A 17815-nucleotide genomic window follows, 5' to 3' on the forward strand; every position below is an offset into this window, starting at 1 on the left:
GAATTTCTCAGATGCTTTGATTCAATCAGGATGTAAGCCATAGTAGCTGTCCAGATAATGAAAGGCTGTCAGAATTAAGATACACATAATCTACATACACATACACATACGCATGCATACTCAGTTCTTTGTTTTTCATTTTTTAAATCTTTTTTTTTTTTTGGTCCAGAGATTCTACTTTAAAATGGTAGAGATAAGAATTATACTTATATGCTCCAAAGTCTTTTTCTTTCCTATATGACACTGAATTTACAAGTCCAGATCTGTTTTGGCATTTTCCAGATTTCCCTGCAAACTATCAGAGGTAAATATCTGTTAGTGAATTTTATACTTCTTGGCAGATTCTCAATTATGTCTCACATTTGTATCCTGGATGATAGCTTATCTCCCAACAGACATGTCAGAGCTAGTGTGGGGTCACCTCCTTACTCCTCAGCTAAAGGCATGACTTCATGACTAGTCTTGTGCTCTTGGGACTAACTATTTTCTGTGCATTTGTCAGAGCAGCCAGTTTTAGGGTATGCAGTCTTCTAGTGTTTTTGTTTTTATCTTACTACAGTACCACAGGTTAAGGTAGAGTTGAGTGCATGAATTAATGTAGTTATGAAAACATGATGTGAAAAATGAAAGAAATGTGTGTTAACCCAACAAAATAGAATTTTCCGCTATACAAAGTCATTATAGGCAAATAACTTCTAAAGTTGTCCAAGAAAGGAAAGGATGATAAGGAATCTTTGGTGCTTGTGGCTCAAGAATTATGCTGATTTTTTTGAGGTCTGGAAGAAACTTTCCCACACAGAAATTTTCCTCTCTTTTTCCTTTTTTTAGTTCTCACTCTGGAAGAGTTATACCTACCTTTGAAGATTCCCACAATCTTGAAGGATCATTGGTTTGTTCCAGAAAGCAGTTTTTGTCTTTTTGTGACAATACATTTGGGAAAGGCTTCTGACTTTCCTGACAGAGTACTGGCTGAATCTGAATTTAAATACACCCAGTAAAATGATGGAAACAAATAGTAATGCCCTTTTCTTGATGCAACATTTACCCTATCCAGCACAGGAGCTTGAGATGACTTCTAACCCACAGAGATTATTTTTATTTCATTTTTAAATAAAAATGTTATCATGTGAGTACATCAGTGAGCCAGATTCAACTTTATGAAACCATACATTTAAGGAATATATTTGATTTGGAAAATTACCCACATAACATTGAAATAATCTAGCTGTATTTTCAGTGCCATGTTTGCATTTTTAATGACTAAAGAGACTGTCTGTCTTTGGGGTACAAAGATATAATGACCAGTATCAGAACATTTATGTGTCAGGTTAGCTGTTGAAATTTTACATTTTGTTGCTCCCAGAAAGCTAATAAGCATTGGTAAGTTAACAGAGCACCAAGGCAGGTAAACAGGGAGTTTGATGAACATGGAAGTCGGAAAGCATCATGAGTTTATTTTTCACTCCTTCTGTACATTTCTTGGCTACATACTGCCTTTTTCTGACATTTGACTTAAGTTCTGTAATGTATCTAAAGAAGTCCCATTGTGAAAGAAAATGAAAACAATGTTGGCAGGAATTTGCTGGCTCTTCATGTTAGCCAGATATGAGATTCATGAAGACAGTTCACAATGCTTACTAATCATTCAAGTCAACAGAAGGGGTCTTTTTGTTGTTTGTCCTTATATATTTAAGTGCAAATATGTCACACTCCAAAACTTTGAACTTCCATATCTATGATTTATAAGGTGAATATTTTCATGAAATTCCCTACATATATTTTTGTTTATCCACCCAGAAATAAATATTAAATATTCAGAAAGGATTCTGAAGCAGTTCAGAATGTTTCGTTTGTCTGATTTTGATATTATATGGCATTTTAATCATGTTTATTTGGTATATAGGCAAATATGAATATACAGCTATACTTACATCTGTTTGTATCTGTCAGTTAAGTGTAACCCAATTTTAAACTATTCTCTGAGTTGGAATGCTTTAAAGATACAGACAGATCAAACTGTATAGCCATGTCTAGGGTCTTTGAATCTCTATGGCTGTCCTGCGTGGGTTCACTTTAGTTCCAGAGGTCAGTGTGACTCTCTCGCCCAATTGAGGATGGAGGGACAGAGCTAATCTCATTTCCAAAGCATCCTAAAATGGTGCGACATCTTTATTTGGATATGTTCTATTATTGCATATCAGAGTTATGTAATAGTTCTGATAAATATATAAAACTAAATGACCCTCATGGCAGAACTGCTGATGGTCAAAAACAATTCCAAAAATGTTTAGATTGTTAATGTGGAAAATGCAAAGATTCAGACTTTGGTAATGACACACAAAAACCAACACACATAAATCTATGTTAATACTGATTAGAAAAAGAAAAGTTTGTTAACATTTCTTATATTTCTCCCTCCCCCCCCACCCGAGAAACTATTATTAAATCAGTGATATAGGTAATAGATTCCACTTAACAAATTACATCTACTTACTTCTCTGTTTCCTTTAATTAGCTCCTTTTCCATTTTTTTTGTTTTGATGGTATTATGTTGTGTGACTTCCCTGGTGTCTCAGCCATTAAGGAATTTGCCTACAATGCGGGAGACCTGAGTTTGATTCCTGGGTTGGGAATATCCCCTGGAGGAGGGCGTGGCAACCCACTTTGGTATTCTTGCTTGGAGAATCCCATGGACAGAGGAGCCTTGCGGGCTACAGTCCATGGGGTCGCAGAGTCAGACACTGAGTGACTAAGCACATTATGTTGTGTTATTTGATTTTTATAAAGCTGTCTCAGATTTTTAGTAGACAGAGAATAAATGATAAATAAGTACATACAGAAATAACCTGAGTATATTTCAACTTATCTATAAAACCCATATGGATAGGTGTTTGAACTTAAGCAGCTCAAACAAAGGAAGTCATAGTCAGTGAACTGGTCTTCAGAAACTTTGTTGCCCAGATTTTTTTTTTAAATAAGTATATGGTCTGGTTGATACATGTGTATGTCCTTAGTTTAATCAGCCAGGGTTTTATTTTCTATGCCAAAAATTCTAGATTAAAGTGCTCTATGAGTAAACAAAATAATTTAAGCTTAGCTTTGAAAGCTTTACAAGACTTCCTCGTCACAGTTTCAAAATTCTAAAACATTATTTAAAAAGTATTCTAATTTCAGTATTTATATATCAGAAAAGAGATGATTTCTAGAAGAGCCTGATCTAGTGTATTACTTTTCCTTGGAATCCAAGGAAATCACCCTAATATTACATTGTCTGAGGTGGGGAAATGAACTTCTGTGTTAGGATACCAACACTTTTTAAGGTGCGTTTTTCCCTCTAGATTTAGTTTCTGTCAGGTAGCTAATGTTTCACTTACTCTAAATGCCTGTAAGCCAGCTTCTAGGTAAACACCACTGAGTTGACTTGTCATGGTTTTAGGAGGCACTATCATTGACCTAAATTATTAGTTCATCTTTGAAGAAGTCAGATAAAAAGAAAAATATCATGCTAACCGTTTGCAAACTGAGGCTGGGTTAATTATCTGACATTTACAAGAGGCTGAACTGTTATTGAATATAAAGCCCTCCACCTTGTGACTATAATTTCTAAGCTGTGATGAACCTCTTGCTTTTGGAAGAGAGTTACTGATGTAACTCAACACCTTGGGTTTTTATTAATGAGATGCTGAGTGAACAAAAGTAATACTAATCAATTCAGAGGGAAGTATATTTTTAAGTGTTCTTCCCACATCTTGGTGAGATCCTTTTAAAATACTTAATGCATGGGTTATTTTCCCTTGTGACTTCCAAATTTTGCCTGATTTTTCATCTATTTCCCATAATGTTCATCTGTAGAACAATGATTAGAGTCACTCACATAAAAGAGTGAAAATAGGTTATTCTGAATATTAGTAATGAGATGTGTTGGAAGCCATAAAAATGTGAAATTAAAAATATATCAGTGAGTCATCTTTATAAACTCACATTCCTTTTAGTATTTGCTGCAAGCAAAGAATCCTGCTAGATTCTAAATCTTAAGTAGCAAGGGGCAAGAAAAAGAAAAGAAAACTTAAAATTTCCCTCTATTTGTTTTTAGATATAATGCCAATAAAACTGTACTCTATTGGTATTATCTTCATTTTATTCTTTGCAGTATTTTTGACTATAAGACTAAGATTTTGCACATTACATTGAATTCTTTCTTTTTATAGCAATGTGTAGTTCAAGATAAAAATACTATGCTTTGGGCTGAGAGCTGTTTCAATTTTTAAAAATATGATCATCTTGTCATCACTTGTGAGATTTTATCCACCACTGGGATTGACCCTTTGCCAAACGGACCCTGCATGCTGTCACCAGTCCGCACAGCTGGAGGCGGCGAACTACAGCCAGAAGGGCACAGAAGGGTGGCATTGACTCAGCAATATAGAAAGTGGCTCCTTAAGAGGAAGTATTCCACAACCTATAAACCATGAAGCATACAAACGGAGTGAGTCATTACATACTCACTCAGGCCTGAAAAATCAGTAAATGTTTCTTTTTCCCTGTCTGCAAAAGTAGGTACATGTTGTAAATGTTAATTTTCAAATATTGGAAAGACTAGATCATAGTTGCAAATAGCAGGGAGGATAAAGATACCAGGACATTCCAGGTTCTGGGGGATCGTATTAACAGACAACATTTATTGAGGGCTTAAGATATGTCAGGCACTGTTCTAAATATTTGCTCGGTTTTGTTAACTCATATAGTCCTCCCTCAAACCTTATAGGTAGATAGTATAATTATTATCCTCTGGAAGATCTTATTGCCCAGATACGATTGCAGTGACCTCTCTCAGCCCGCATGCTCTTCTACAAGGTGATTTGTCACTCTCTGCATCAGGATGGGGCTTCCCAGGTGGCTAGTGGTAAAGGACTTGCCTTCCAATGCTGCAGATGTAAGAGACTGTGGATTCAGTCCCTGGGTCAGGAAGCTCCTCCAGAGGAGGGCATGGCAACCCACTCCAGTATTCTTGCCTGGAGAATCCATGAACAGAGGAGCCTGGTAGGTTGCAGTCTATAAGGTCACAAAGAGTTGGCCACGACTGAAGCAACTTAGCACGCACACCATCAGGATAGGGAGTCCAATTCTTCATGAAGCTGGGACTTCTAAGCCTAGTTCTGCTAGACTTAGCTGAACTCAGCTTTCTCTTGGGTCTCACAGGAGCAGCCTCCCTGGAAAACTCTTGCCCTCCACAGTAAGCTTCCATGCTAGAAGTCCAGGTACGTGGAGAGGTACGTGGTCCAGGGTACATGAGTAGGCATTCTGTCTCACTCTGGAGTGAGCGAGCCCCCAGGGGCAGCTGGCATCAACTGCTGCCCATGTGAATGAGCCATCCTGGATGCCCAGTTCAGACGACTCCAGCCGCAGCCCTTACCATCATGTGACAGAGCTCCCCAAACCAGGCCCCTGTGGCTGAGCTCGGGTCCAACCCACAGGACCCCGAGAGATAGAAAATTGTTACTGTAAACCCCTAGCCATGAGGGTCCACATATAATAACAATCAACTAGATTGTACTCCCATTTTACAGACAGGGAAGCTGAAGCAGCAAAAAAGGTTTAAAAAGTTGCCCAATGTCCCGTAACTAAAAAGTGGAGTTGCTAGGACTGAAACATAAGTCACAACACGTAATCCTTATCCTATACTGCCCCTACACTATTCTAGAAAATAGTGTTTTCCCTGGCCGTGACAGAGCTATGGACTGCGTGGATGACTCTGATGACCTTTTGTGGCAATTCTTCTGTTCCGAAATAATGTCCCTTCCTCATTTCTATCGACAATGACTTTCTTTTCCTGCTGAAACATTGGATTTGGGCAGGGAAATTAAAATGGCAAATTTGATACAGCTTTGAAAAATACAGTACATAAATTACTATCACATTAAGATGATTATAGCATAGAAATGACAGTCAAAAGTAATGAGAAAAGGACCTCTTTTCTAGAGAGCAAAGCAATTATCCTGCATGACTGTAAGTTGGTTGTAAATCTAAGATACACTGCCTGCCTGCTTCTTAACACAGATCTGATGTTTCTATGTCATTGTTATGTTACTTAATGATACCAATTATTTAAAAATTAAGCACAGGGTCCTTCATGACATGGTATTTATTAGATCCAAGTGGAGGTGATTTCAGCTTTTCTTCAGGGTAGCACAGTCGTTCATGACTCCTTCCCATGCCTTTCCTATTTTCCCTGAAGCTGTACTTTTTTTTTATGCTAACACTTAGTGAAAATTTCTGGCATAAAAAATTAAAAAGGTCAATTTTATGATGAAGCACAGTCGCTTAGATATTCTAAATGGCACCCTAGACTCAGGAAGCTAATTGCTTTTTCACAGCACAACTCTCTCAAATGCCCACACTGCAGACTGGCCTAGACAGACACCAGGAAGTCTCTCGCTTCTGTTTCAAGGTCCACTGGGATGGGTGAGATGAGTGAAGCCATTAAAAAAACATAGAAATCACCTGGAACCTGTGAAAATTATAATCGAGTAAAACTTACAGTTATGACAGTCTTAATCCATCTGTCGCTGTGTGTTTGCCTCATGTTTCAGCACCTGTTTGGTCACAGGTGTACTTTAATCAAATCAGAGATGGCACAACCCCCCCAAACTAAGGCTTCTGAGTGTAGGACACACATGTCATTTCTGGCCCGTTTAGACTGTCCAGTTGCAGAGCTGGGTTACAAGTCTATGCACTGTCAGGGTGTAAGATACGGGAATTCAAAGGGCAGGACAAACTAAGGGCCTGACTTCTTCCCCAAGAAATATTTTTTGAAATAATCTTGTTCTGATTTCTGTTAGTACAAACAGAACAGAAATAGTACTATCTGCGTGGTTGTTCAGTCACTTAAGCTGTGTCTGACTGTTTGCAACCCCATGAACTGTAGCATGCCAGGCTTCCCTGTCCTTCACGGTCTCCTGGAATTTGCTCAAATTCATGCCCGCTGAGTTGGTGATGCTATCTAACCATCTCATCCTCTGCCACCCCTTTCTTCTTTTGCTTTCAGTCTTTTCCATGCTATCTCTCTACTTTATGGGAATAATAAAATTTAGCAATTTGGGGTAGAAACAATACAGGTAGGAAAAGTGAGCTTAAGTGCTGTAAATAACAAATGCCTCTTAACCTACATTTATTTTGTGGGTCTGAAATCCCACATTGGCTTCTGCCAATGGTGTGGGTTCATAAAAGCATTATTTATGCAGAGTAAGTATTAAAGTGTCATAATGTTTACCATTTAGGAGAGCTCTAGTGTAATAGAGACACATAAGTGTACTTATAACTGCAATATAAAAAATAATAAATATTTCATATGATGGAACAAATTATGAGCTAAAAACTCAGGATCTATGTTAGGTATTAGATAGTTAATGAGCCATTAGATTAAAAATCTATTCAGTAACCAATGAGTAAGCCAAAGACATTATCTAATTAATTTAATGAAATTTATCAATGCAAGGCATTTTTTTCCTTATTTTTCTTCTGATTCCCACACATTCTGCCACAATTTTTTTTTTTTTATCATTTATTGCCTTTGAACAGTTACCTTTGTGTGCATTCTGAAATCTAGTTGATTTACTTTGGTCATTATAAGGCCTGGGGATTCCTCAGAAGCTCAAGTTACATGTTCTGACTATTAGACTTTTAGTGATTTTACTTCACTTTAATTTTAAAATGCTTTTCAAGACTTATGAAAGTTCTGGGAGAAAACTGATTAATATTATGATTTCTAGTTTATAATGGAGGTGACAGAGGTGATGTGAAAATAACTCACTGAAGGTTGTGCAGTGAGTCAGTAGAAAAGATTTCTTTTCTTTTTCTTTAAAGCCTTGTTTGCTTACTGAGACACTTACTTGGTAAGTCCCAAGTGAACTTATTTGGAACCCACATTCATAAAAGTGGCAAGGAAAAGACAGTGGCCTAAATAAGTCCTGCTTCTCTCTGCTGTTGAACAAGTTACCTATGTTGTTTTATTTCAGTCTTCTTGATCGGTGCAGCTATTGCTAGTTTTCTTCTTGAATAGAATAGACTCTTTTACACACACACACACACACACACACACACACATACACACATACTTCCCTGGTTGCACAGACCATAAAGAATCTGCCTCTGATGCAGGGGGCCTGGGTTCGATCCCTGGGTTGGGAGGATCCCCTGGAGAAGGGAACGGCAACCCACACCAATATTCTTGCCTGGAGAATTCCACAGACAGTGGATCCTGGTGGGCTGCATCCATGGGATTGTAAAGAGTTGGACATGACTCAGTGACTAGCACATCCACATATTTATGTATAATTGAGCCCATGAGATAACATGCGAGTTTCTTTGATTCTCTAGAAGGGACCTAAGCATGGTTGCAGTTTCAGCAGTTTAATGTGGTGAGGTGGCAGAGAGAGTTAAATGTTTGCCTCTGTTGCCAGGGATTTATTTGGTTTTCCATGATGGGCTTGGATCAGACAGTAAAGGATCTGCCTGCAATGCAGGAGACCTGGGTTTGATCCCTGAGTCAGGAAGATCCCCTGGAGAAGGAAATGGCAACCTACTCCAATATTCCTGCCTGGATAATTCCATGGACAGAGAAGCCTAGCAGGCTACAGTCCATGGGGTCCCAAAGAGGTGGACACGACTGAGCGACTAGCACACACACACACACACACACACACGATGACGGCCAAAGAAAGGCCTGGTATTAGGTAGGAGTGAAGAATCCCCGTGTATGTTTTCTGGAAGACAGAACATCTGGGGGCATATTTTCAATCCCATAGGGCACTGGAGATAGCTTGAGGCTTAAACACAGTGTAGGGAGACAACTCGCTCCAATACAGTATAGGGAGAAAACTCTGAAGAAAATCAGTTTGTGTTTGGCTCTCTTTCCTATATGAGCCCATGTATTCTTCGAGCCCTCCTACTTTATCAACATTTGCCCTCCATTTTTATTTTCTTTTAATATGACTCTACAATGGGATATTTTGTATGCATCATTGTCTTATGGGAATAAATTCTCCCTTAAGTCACAAGGCAGATTGCCCAGTATCTTCCAGGACTTTTGGTTTAGGATGGACATGGTCTAGAATTTGGTCATCAAGATGGGACTACTACACTTCATAAATGCACAGAACAACATTTAACCTTCCTGAACCTTTCACAAATCACATCAATAGGTGGGACCACATTAAAAATATTTATAGGTGAGTGATAGAATATTTATGTTTATCTGAGATTTATCCCGTTGTGCAAATAAGACTAGACTTGCTCCAGAAAACCCTGTAGTGAGTTTAGGAAGCTGGGATTCTGGGCTGACAGCATATGTATGTATCTCAATCTTCTGCAGGATAAATTATTTTGAGAAGCAGGAGTAAAGAGAGCACTTTATTGATTTTTGACAGACCACAAGTTATTGACCATATTAACAATCTTTTTTTCTCCTGGGCAGGCTATAGTAGCAGTAAATCTTATTAATCTGGTCAAAGTCAAATCAAGACATTAAGAGAAACAGAACAGTCCTTCTGTGCATCACTGTAAGAACACCATCCAAAACTGGAGGTGGGTAGAGAGGTTCAAAGGCATGTACTGTATATTACAAAGTACTACTGGAGTAAGAACAAAGTAAACAAACCCACCTCAAAAGAAAAAAAAAAGATGAAACTTCTATTCACCTATTCATATATTTCAAGTGAAACAAAATTCAAGTGTTTTTCTTAAAACTACTAGCACTCTTAGCTGACTGCGCAAATATAGTCTTCACTTCTGTCAATAAATATTCATGTTAATTTTCTGGGTAAAAAAATCAATTTCATGCTAGCAGGAATACAGTGGAAAGTGGTTAGATTAAACTTTGGCTTCCGGCTACACGTTTCCAGCACCAGAAATAACCATATGGCGTTGAGTGTGTGCAGGTCACTCTGGAGATTTACTGTAATTATGTCATGATGTGCTTATTGTTATGGATTCAACAGCCTTTCTTGCCTCTCTACCTGCTTTGTTCAAGAGCAGCTGCTGGCTTCAAGCTGTTGTCTGTTTCCAGCACAGAGGCTGAATGAAGAAATGCTTTCTAGGGAAGTCATGTTCCAAAGTAAGAACAGCAACAATAAACGGATTCAATGGGGGGACATAAAGTTCACTGGGCAAAAGTCTAGTCATCAGCCAGTGCTACTTTAACGCTGCCAGTTCCAATTGGTAAATAACCCTGCCTATGCAATTTATTCAGAGTTGAAAGGGATGTGAGATGTATTTAATGGACAGAAGAATAGAGTGGTGCTTTGCAGAATGCCTGATTGTGATGGTTTCATTAAAATGATTGCATGAGTGAGCTTCAACTACTATTCCTACTCACCATGTGTGCCAGGACAGAATCGTGGATGCCAGGGTGCAGAACATTTCATAATTTTTTGCTGCAGATAATGCTCAATAAATATATATATATATGTATATATATATATATAATCACACACATTCTTTAACTACATATCATATATTAAGTGTTCATATATGCAAATAGAAATGCTTTTAAGCAAATGCCTAAAACGCTTGATAGAATGATGTGTATGAGATGCAGATTTACGTTTTGGATTACTGACTTTATGGCTATAGTATATGCCCCTCCTTTTGTTTCTTTAATGTGTTTTAAAAATGGCTTTTAACATGTGTCTTTATTCATGTAGTTTACAAGGAAATAAGTAGAACTGAAACCGATGCAACCTGGGAACCTTATTTCTCCCAAGAGGCTCGCCCCACAGGGCCTTAGACGGGAAGTGCACAAATAATGGGTGTTACACGGAGCGATGTGCCCGTGTGTCCTTGCTCAGTGTCTCTGGATCCCTCTGGCTTCTCCTGGCACCTCCCCCTCAGAGCACTGCCTATGCTCCACTCACGCAAATGCTGGCCTTTCTCTTCCCCCTCTACTTGCTGCTGCTGGATAACCCTTCTCATCTTCAAGACTGAGTCAGGGGGGCCTTCCCCCTGCTTTCCTAATCTCAAGTGGGCTAACTGTTCCTCATCTGGGTTCCTCTATTTTCTGGGCTTTTCTCTATACTTCTGTTTATCACATCATCTTGTGATATATTTACCTTCAACCTGGAATATACTCCTGAGGGCAGTATATTGTATATTTATATACAAAATGAGGCTGTCCTGATCTTGAAGATTTACAAATGGATGCTTCTCTATGAATGTGACTTGAGAGAGATGTATAGTGTAAAGTATAGGCTAGATGGCCATTCGCATTGTGAAATGGACCCCTCATTGTAAAGAGTTCAAATTACACTAATGTCTCCAACTTATAGGATGGCTATTTAAAACCACAGAATAATAATGGTTCCCATATCAAATGCATGGTTTATCTTGGCTTTTCACTGGAGTCTGCTCCACATGACTGACTTTTTCATAATTAGTGATTAGAATATATGAAGTCCCCAGGGCCTTCATCATAATCATTAAAAATCTTAGTTTCTATGAGAAAAATATCCACCTTTTTAAAAAAATTACTTCATTTCATTCCCACTTAACTCACTTATGTAAAGTTTACATAAGTAAGCTTTATGTTTAGTTTATGTTTTTTTTTAGATGATAATGTGGGAGTGGGTCGAATAGCACCTTTATGAGAATATGTATACTTTAACCCAGTGACTGTTATGTCATCTACAAATTTGAAGTCCTTTACATAAAAACCTAAGAAAAATAGAAAATATATTTTTGTGTATTCCTTCCACTCTACTTTTATGCCTCATGAAAATATTGAAAAGTAAAGCTAGCATGGAATATTCTCTTATGTGTTAGTAAATTATAGTTTACTAATCATAATAGGAGTTAAGCCAGTATTTCAAAGAAAACCAAATGTATTAGTAGATGTATTACATTTTATATCAGAGGTGGTTTTAGATCTCTTTAGTAACAGATAGTTAAATACTCAGTTTTGTCCAAATCACACTTTCCAAATTTTTATCCTGGACATTTAAATTCCAAAATATAACTAACTACATTTTGATCATCTGATGACTCTTGCAAAATCATAGTACAGCAAACATGGAAAACAGGTTATAAAGGGGTGATCTGAGTCCTTTAAGATTTATATTCAAAAGGGAAAACTATAAAGCACACTTGAATTTTAACCATGTGCTTTTTTCCACTCTGTGTTTCCTGACTTGTTCCATGTTATAAGAGGAGGTGAATATCTCCGAGTTAAAAAATCAGATAGGTCAAATTTTTTGATGGACAGTGCTGAGTGTGTAATCTTTCTCATTCCTTGTGTGGTCAGGGTAGACGTTCTGAAGGGGTAGACATGAAAAGGAAGCTTGCATAATGCAGAAGGAAAGAAAGAATTGTAAAGTTTAGGGCATTGATGTAGGACCAGTGTCTACACAACCTGAAAGTAAGGGACAAAGATGGAAACAGTATAAGAGGCCATGACCCTGAGTTTGCCTGAACTTCCAGGGTAGACATTCATCTGAAAGGCCAGAAAGATGAATTGTGAAAAATTTGAATTCTATACAGGACTGGCAGGGAGCAAACACAGAATCTGGGGACTGGCAGGCAATAAAGCTGGTTTTGGCAGTGGTATTTTCTACTGATTGGAAAGGAGATAGATTGAGAGCAGTGAGGTTAAATAGAAATTAAGTTGAAATAGTTTAGGAGTGTAATGATGAGAGTGAAGAGCACCATCTGATCAGTGGAGATGGGAGGGGATATTTCTACCTATTGGTAAAAGTGATATGGGGTTTTGGGACAATCTGAAGTACAAAAATATGGAAGTAAAGACAAGCATAATTCCATGTTTGTAATAAAAGTAACATTTCCTATAGTGCAATTTGGAAAGAGAGGAGGTTTAAAGGGAAATATAAAAAGTTGCAAGTTAATCTGCAGCCTTTTCTGCATTCTTTTCCTTTGTAAGAAATTGAGACAGGAGGATAAGGTAAATAGATAGGGCATCTTGAATATTTGATTTTGAAATGACAGGCAAAAGGAAGTTATGTGACAATAAGAATACAGTTCTTAGGAAGAAAAGTTAAAGAATAACTGAACAGAAGAGGAAGGTGGTGGAGTCAGTAACTTTGAAAAGAAATCTGTTAAAACCACCCAAGGGAGACGAGATGAGACAGCAAGCGTGGCAACAGGGAGGAAGGCACAACCTGAGATGCATTGTAGATGAAGAAGAGGTAGGAGGAGCCCAGCTGGAGCCAAAAGGGACAGGGAGGAATTCTCTTAAGTTTAAAAGGGCTGAGGAATCAAAAAAAGGTGTGGCTCAAAAAGATACATTCAAATGTAAAGATATATAAATGTGAAGGATATAAATATAAAATCTGTTGAGGTAAAGTACTGGAGGTGATAAAAGAAAGACACTTGGCTATATTGTTATTTTTATTAACATTTGGAAAATAGCAGGAAAAAATACCCAGAAAATCCATGACATCATTAAAGCAAAAAACAAGCCCTCAGTCCTTTGTTCACACAGAACTAAATTCTGCCAGCAGCCTCGCTCAGCTTGTAAGTGAATCCTGCCCCAGCCCATCTTCAGATGAGACCACAGCCCTGGCCAAAACCTTGTTTGTCACCTTGTGAAAGAGTGAGGTGGAGGACCCAGCCAAACTATACCAGAATTCTTCCCCACAGATACTGTTAGATAATAAATGCATGTTGTTTTAAGCTGCTAAGTTTGTGGAAAAGTGACATAGTAGCAATAGATGATTATTATAGACACCAGGGTCTAATGAAGAAGTTTCTGGCCTGATGAGAACACAATTGTAGGTTGGTAGTCAGGGTACTTAACCTTTCCAGGTCGTGGCTTGTCTTATTCATGAAGTGAGGGAGTTGGGCTAGACTATCTCTCATGTCCTTTCCAGCCTGAATTTGATCTAAATGAAGAATTTTCACATCTTCATGTAAATATGAAATACAAACTATGACTCGGAAATGTAAAGTACCTTGACTGCCAAAATACAATTCTCTTCTCACCAGGTTAGAAACTTCATTATAGCTCGGTGTCTGTAATAATCATCTATTGTTGCTTCGCTACTTTCCCGGAAATTTGGCAGCTTTTAAAACACAACCCAAATTTGGGGGGGGGGCAGGTGCGAGATGACTTGGGAGAGTAGCGTTGACATGTATACACTACCATATACTGTAAAATAGATAGCTGTTGGGAACCTGCTATAAAGCACAGACAGCTCAGCTCGGTGATTTGTGATGACCTAAAGAGGCGGGCTGAGTGGCGGATGGGAGAAAGGTCTAAGAAGGAGGCAGGTATTTGTACACTTACTGGTTAGAAAAAGAGAATTTTCAGGGTAAGGAACTTTTATAATAATAATCCATATAAGAATTTTAAAAAGTTGTGTATTTGTATCTTTTACTAGGCACAATGATAGTCACTTTCCATGCATTTCCATGCATTTTCCATGCACTTTGATTTCCCTTAATTCTTTATTATTACCCCCATTCTAAAAAATGAGAATGCTGATGTTAGAGGATATTCATATTTAACAAATACACAGAGCTAGTGCATGTCAGAGCTATAATTTGTATCCAGATCTGTCTGATTACAAAGTCCATGCTATTAACTGACAGCCTCTATGATTCCCTGGTGGCTGAGATGGTAAAATTTCTGCCTGCAATGCGGGAGACCCTGGTTTGATCCCTGGGTCGGGAAGATCCCCTGAAGAAGGAAATGGCAACCCACTCCAATACTCTTGCCTGGAAAATCCCATGGACAGAGGAGCCTGGTAGGTTACAGTCTGTGGGGTCGCAAAGACTCGGACACGAGTGAGCAACTTCACTTTCTTTCTTTTCTTTCTTTGAGAAGATCCTGTGACTAGAGAATAGTTCAGGCTCCAGTAAACTTTGCCTTTATAAATTCCTGAGAAATCCAGGGCCAAGTAGACCTGAGAATAAAATCTATGAATGTTACATGTAATCAGTGTGAAATATTGAAATTCCTAGAGGACACTGAACTCGTGTATATATCCTATACCTGTTTCTAGTTTATTTGATCAATGATCTAGTAATTCTTTTATTGTTGTTGTTGTTATGTGGCTATGTGGCTTGAGGAATCTTAGTACTCTGACCAGGAATTGAACCCAGGCCCTCTGCAGTAAGACCACAGAGTCCTAACCACTGGAACGCCAGAGAATTCCCTCTAGTAAGTCTTTAAGTCGTCTCAGTTTAGGAGATGGTAAACTTACCAGTTTATTCTCCTTATTTTGGCTTTTTTTTTGGAAAGGTATCCCTTTTGAAATCACTTCACTTTCATAGTGAGTTGACCAGAAAATTCTCTAAATCTCTCAATTTTTATGGCTTATGTTGTATGATTCAATTGATTTGGCTTGCATAACATCTTGTAAACAATTTCAAATATAAGATGATTTACAGTTCTTTAGTGTTCAGTTTTGAACAATGACAAATTGACCATACTTTACACAGAAGAACTGTACAAAAAAGATCTTCATGACCCAGATAATCACAATGGTGTTATCACTCACCTAGAGCCAGACATCCTTGAATGTGAAGTCAAGTGGGCCTTAGAAAGCATCACTATGAACAAAGCTAGTGGAGGTGATGAAATTCCAGTTGACCTATTTCAAATCCTCAAAGATGATGCTGTGAAAGTGCTACACTCGATATGCCATCAAATCTGGAAAACTCAGCAGTGGCCACAGGACTGGAAAAGTTCAGTTTTCATCCCAATCCCAAAGAAAGGCAATGCCAAAGAATGCTCAAACTACTACACAATTGCACTCATCTCACACACTAGTAAAGTAATGCTCAACATTCTCCAAGCCAGGCTTCAGCAATACGTGAACCTTGAACTTCCAGATGTTCAAGCTGGTTTTAGAAAAGGCAGAGGAACCAGAGATCAAATTGCCAACATCCGCTAGATCATCGTAAAAGCAAGAGAGTTCCAGAAAAACATCTATTTCTGCTTTATTGACTACGCCAAAGCCTTTGACTGTGTGGATCACAATAAACTGTGGAAAATTATCAATGAGATGGGCATACCAGACCACCCGACCTGCCTCTTGAGAAACCTGTATGCAGGTCAGGAAGCAACAGTTAGAACTGGACATGGAGCAACAGACTGGTTCCAAATAGGAAAAGAAGTATGTCAAGGCTGTATATTGTCACCCTGCTTATTTAACTTATATGCAGAATACATCATGAGAAATGCTGGGCTGGAGGAAGCACAAGCTGGAATCAAGATTGCTGGGAGAAATATCAGTAACCTCAGATATGCAGATGACACCACCCTTATGGCAGAAAGTGAAGAGGAACTAAAAAGCCTCTTGATGAAAGTAAAAGAGGAGAGTGAAACAGTTGGCTTAAAGCTCAACATTCAGAAAACTAAGATCATAGATCTGGTCCCATCACTTCATGGGAAATAGATGGGAAACAGTGGAAACAGTGTCAAACTTTATTTTTTTGGGCTCCAGAATCACTGCAGATGATGACTGCAGCCATGAGCTTAAAAGATGCTTACTTCTTGGAAGGAAAGTTATGACCAACCTAGATAGTATATTAAAAAGCAGAGACATTACTTTGTCAACAAAGGTCCGTCTAGTCAAGGGTATGGTTTTTCCAGTGGTCATGTATGGATGTGAGAGTTGGATGGTGAAGAAAGCTGAGTGCCGAAGCATTGATGCTTTTGAACTGTGGTGTTGGAGAAGACTCTTGAGAGTCCCTTGGACTGCAAGGGGATCCAACCAGTCCATCATAAAGGAGATCAGTCCTGGGTGTTCGTTGGAAGGACTGATGTTGAAGCTGAGACTCCAATACTTTGGCCACCTCATGTGAAGTGTTGACTCATTTGAAAAGACCCTGATGCTGGGAAAGATTGAGGGCAGGAGGAGAAGGGGACAGCAGAGGATGAGATGGTTGGATGGCATCACCAACTCGATGGACATGAGTTTGGGTAAGCCCCAGGAGTTGGTGATGGACAGGGATGCCTGGCGTGCTGCAATTCATGGGGTCGCAGAGAGTTGGACATGACTTAGTGACTGAACTGAACTGAACTGAACTGAGAAACCACTGCATTAAACAATCACCTTTCATATTTAATGTATGTTTTACTGCTAACTGTAATTATTCTTTGCCTTTTAGCTAAAAGTTGAATCCTTTACCTCCCTACAGGGCCCAAAATAGGCAGAACTTTTCTGTTGCTTAGCTCTCTACAGCAGCCTTCCATGTGTTTAAACCTTCAAGTCACTTGTGTGACATGAGAAATATTCCAAGTACCTGATCATTTACTTAATTTGCCAGTCTGTCATCTTCAGAAGCCCTGCAACATAGTGTATTTTAAACCACTAAACAGATGTGTCCAAACATATCAGGAACTCAGAAACATGGTTAAATGGCTGGCTGATAAAAAAGGCTGGATACATGGATAGGGAGCATATTGTGAAGACGGTTCTGTGTCTGACTAAGAACTTGTATTTTCACCCTCTGGGCTAGAAGAAACCCATGGCAAGGATTAAATTTGTCAGATTTTCTTTCTGGTTTCTCTTTGATGGGTTTTGAATATTTTTATGAAATTTCTTTCTAGTCACTCCTCCCCCAAATGTTTCAAAACAAAATACAATAGGAACTGTTTTGATTTTGCTAAGGCAGTGGTTGTCAAACTGTACTGTGCAGCAGCATCGCCTGAAGGAGTTGTTAAAGAAGATTGCTGGGCCTTGTCACACCATTTCTGATTAATGGTCTGGGGAGGGTTCTGAGAATTTGCATTTTTAACAAGTTCCCATGTGCTGCTGAGGGCTTCCCTGGTGGCTCAGTGGTCAAAAATCTGCCTGCCAAT

The 17815-nt window shown here is 38.6% G+C and overlaps 1 protein-coding gene and 1 long non-coding RNA gene across 3 annotated transcripts in view; one reads left to right on the plus strand and one right to left on the minus strand.

Annotated features, from left to right (window-relative positions):
- NKAIN2 (sodium/potassium transporting ATPase interacting 2) overlaps positions 1-17815 on the minus strand; it is a 635629-nt gene that overhangs the window by 117846 nt on the left and 499968 nt on the right. The gene's annotated exons all lie outside the window — the stretch shown is intronic.
- Positions 1-17815, plus strand: part of LOC145521690 (uncharacterized) — a 35637-nt gene that overhangs the window by 1423 nt on the left and 16399 nt on the right. Inside the window, exon 2 of the long non-coding RNA XR_014065587.1 lies at positions 15511-16933. This is a non-coding gene — a long non-coding RNA (uncharacterized LOC145521690). The remainder of the gene's footprint in view (positions 1-15510; positions 16934-17815) is intronic.

This window comes from Giraffa tippelskirchi, chromosome 9 (assembly GCF_054371585.1).
Source record: "Giraffa tippelskirchi isolate mGirTip1 chromosome 9, T2T-mGirTip1v1.2.pri, whole genome shotgun sequence".
Classification (NCBI taxonomy): Eukaryota; Metazoa; Chordata; class Mammalia; order Artiodactyla; family Giraffidae; genus Giraffa; species Giraffa tippelskirchi.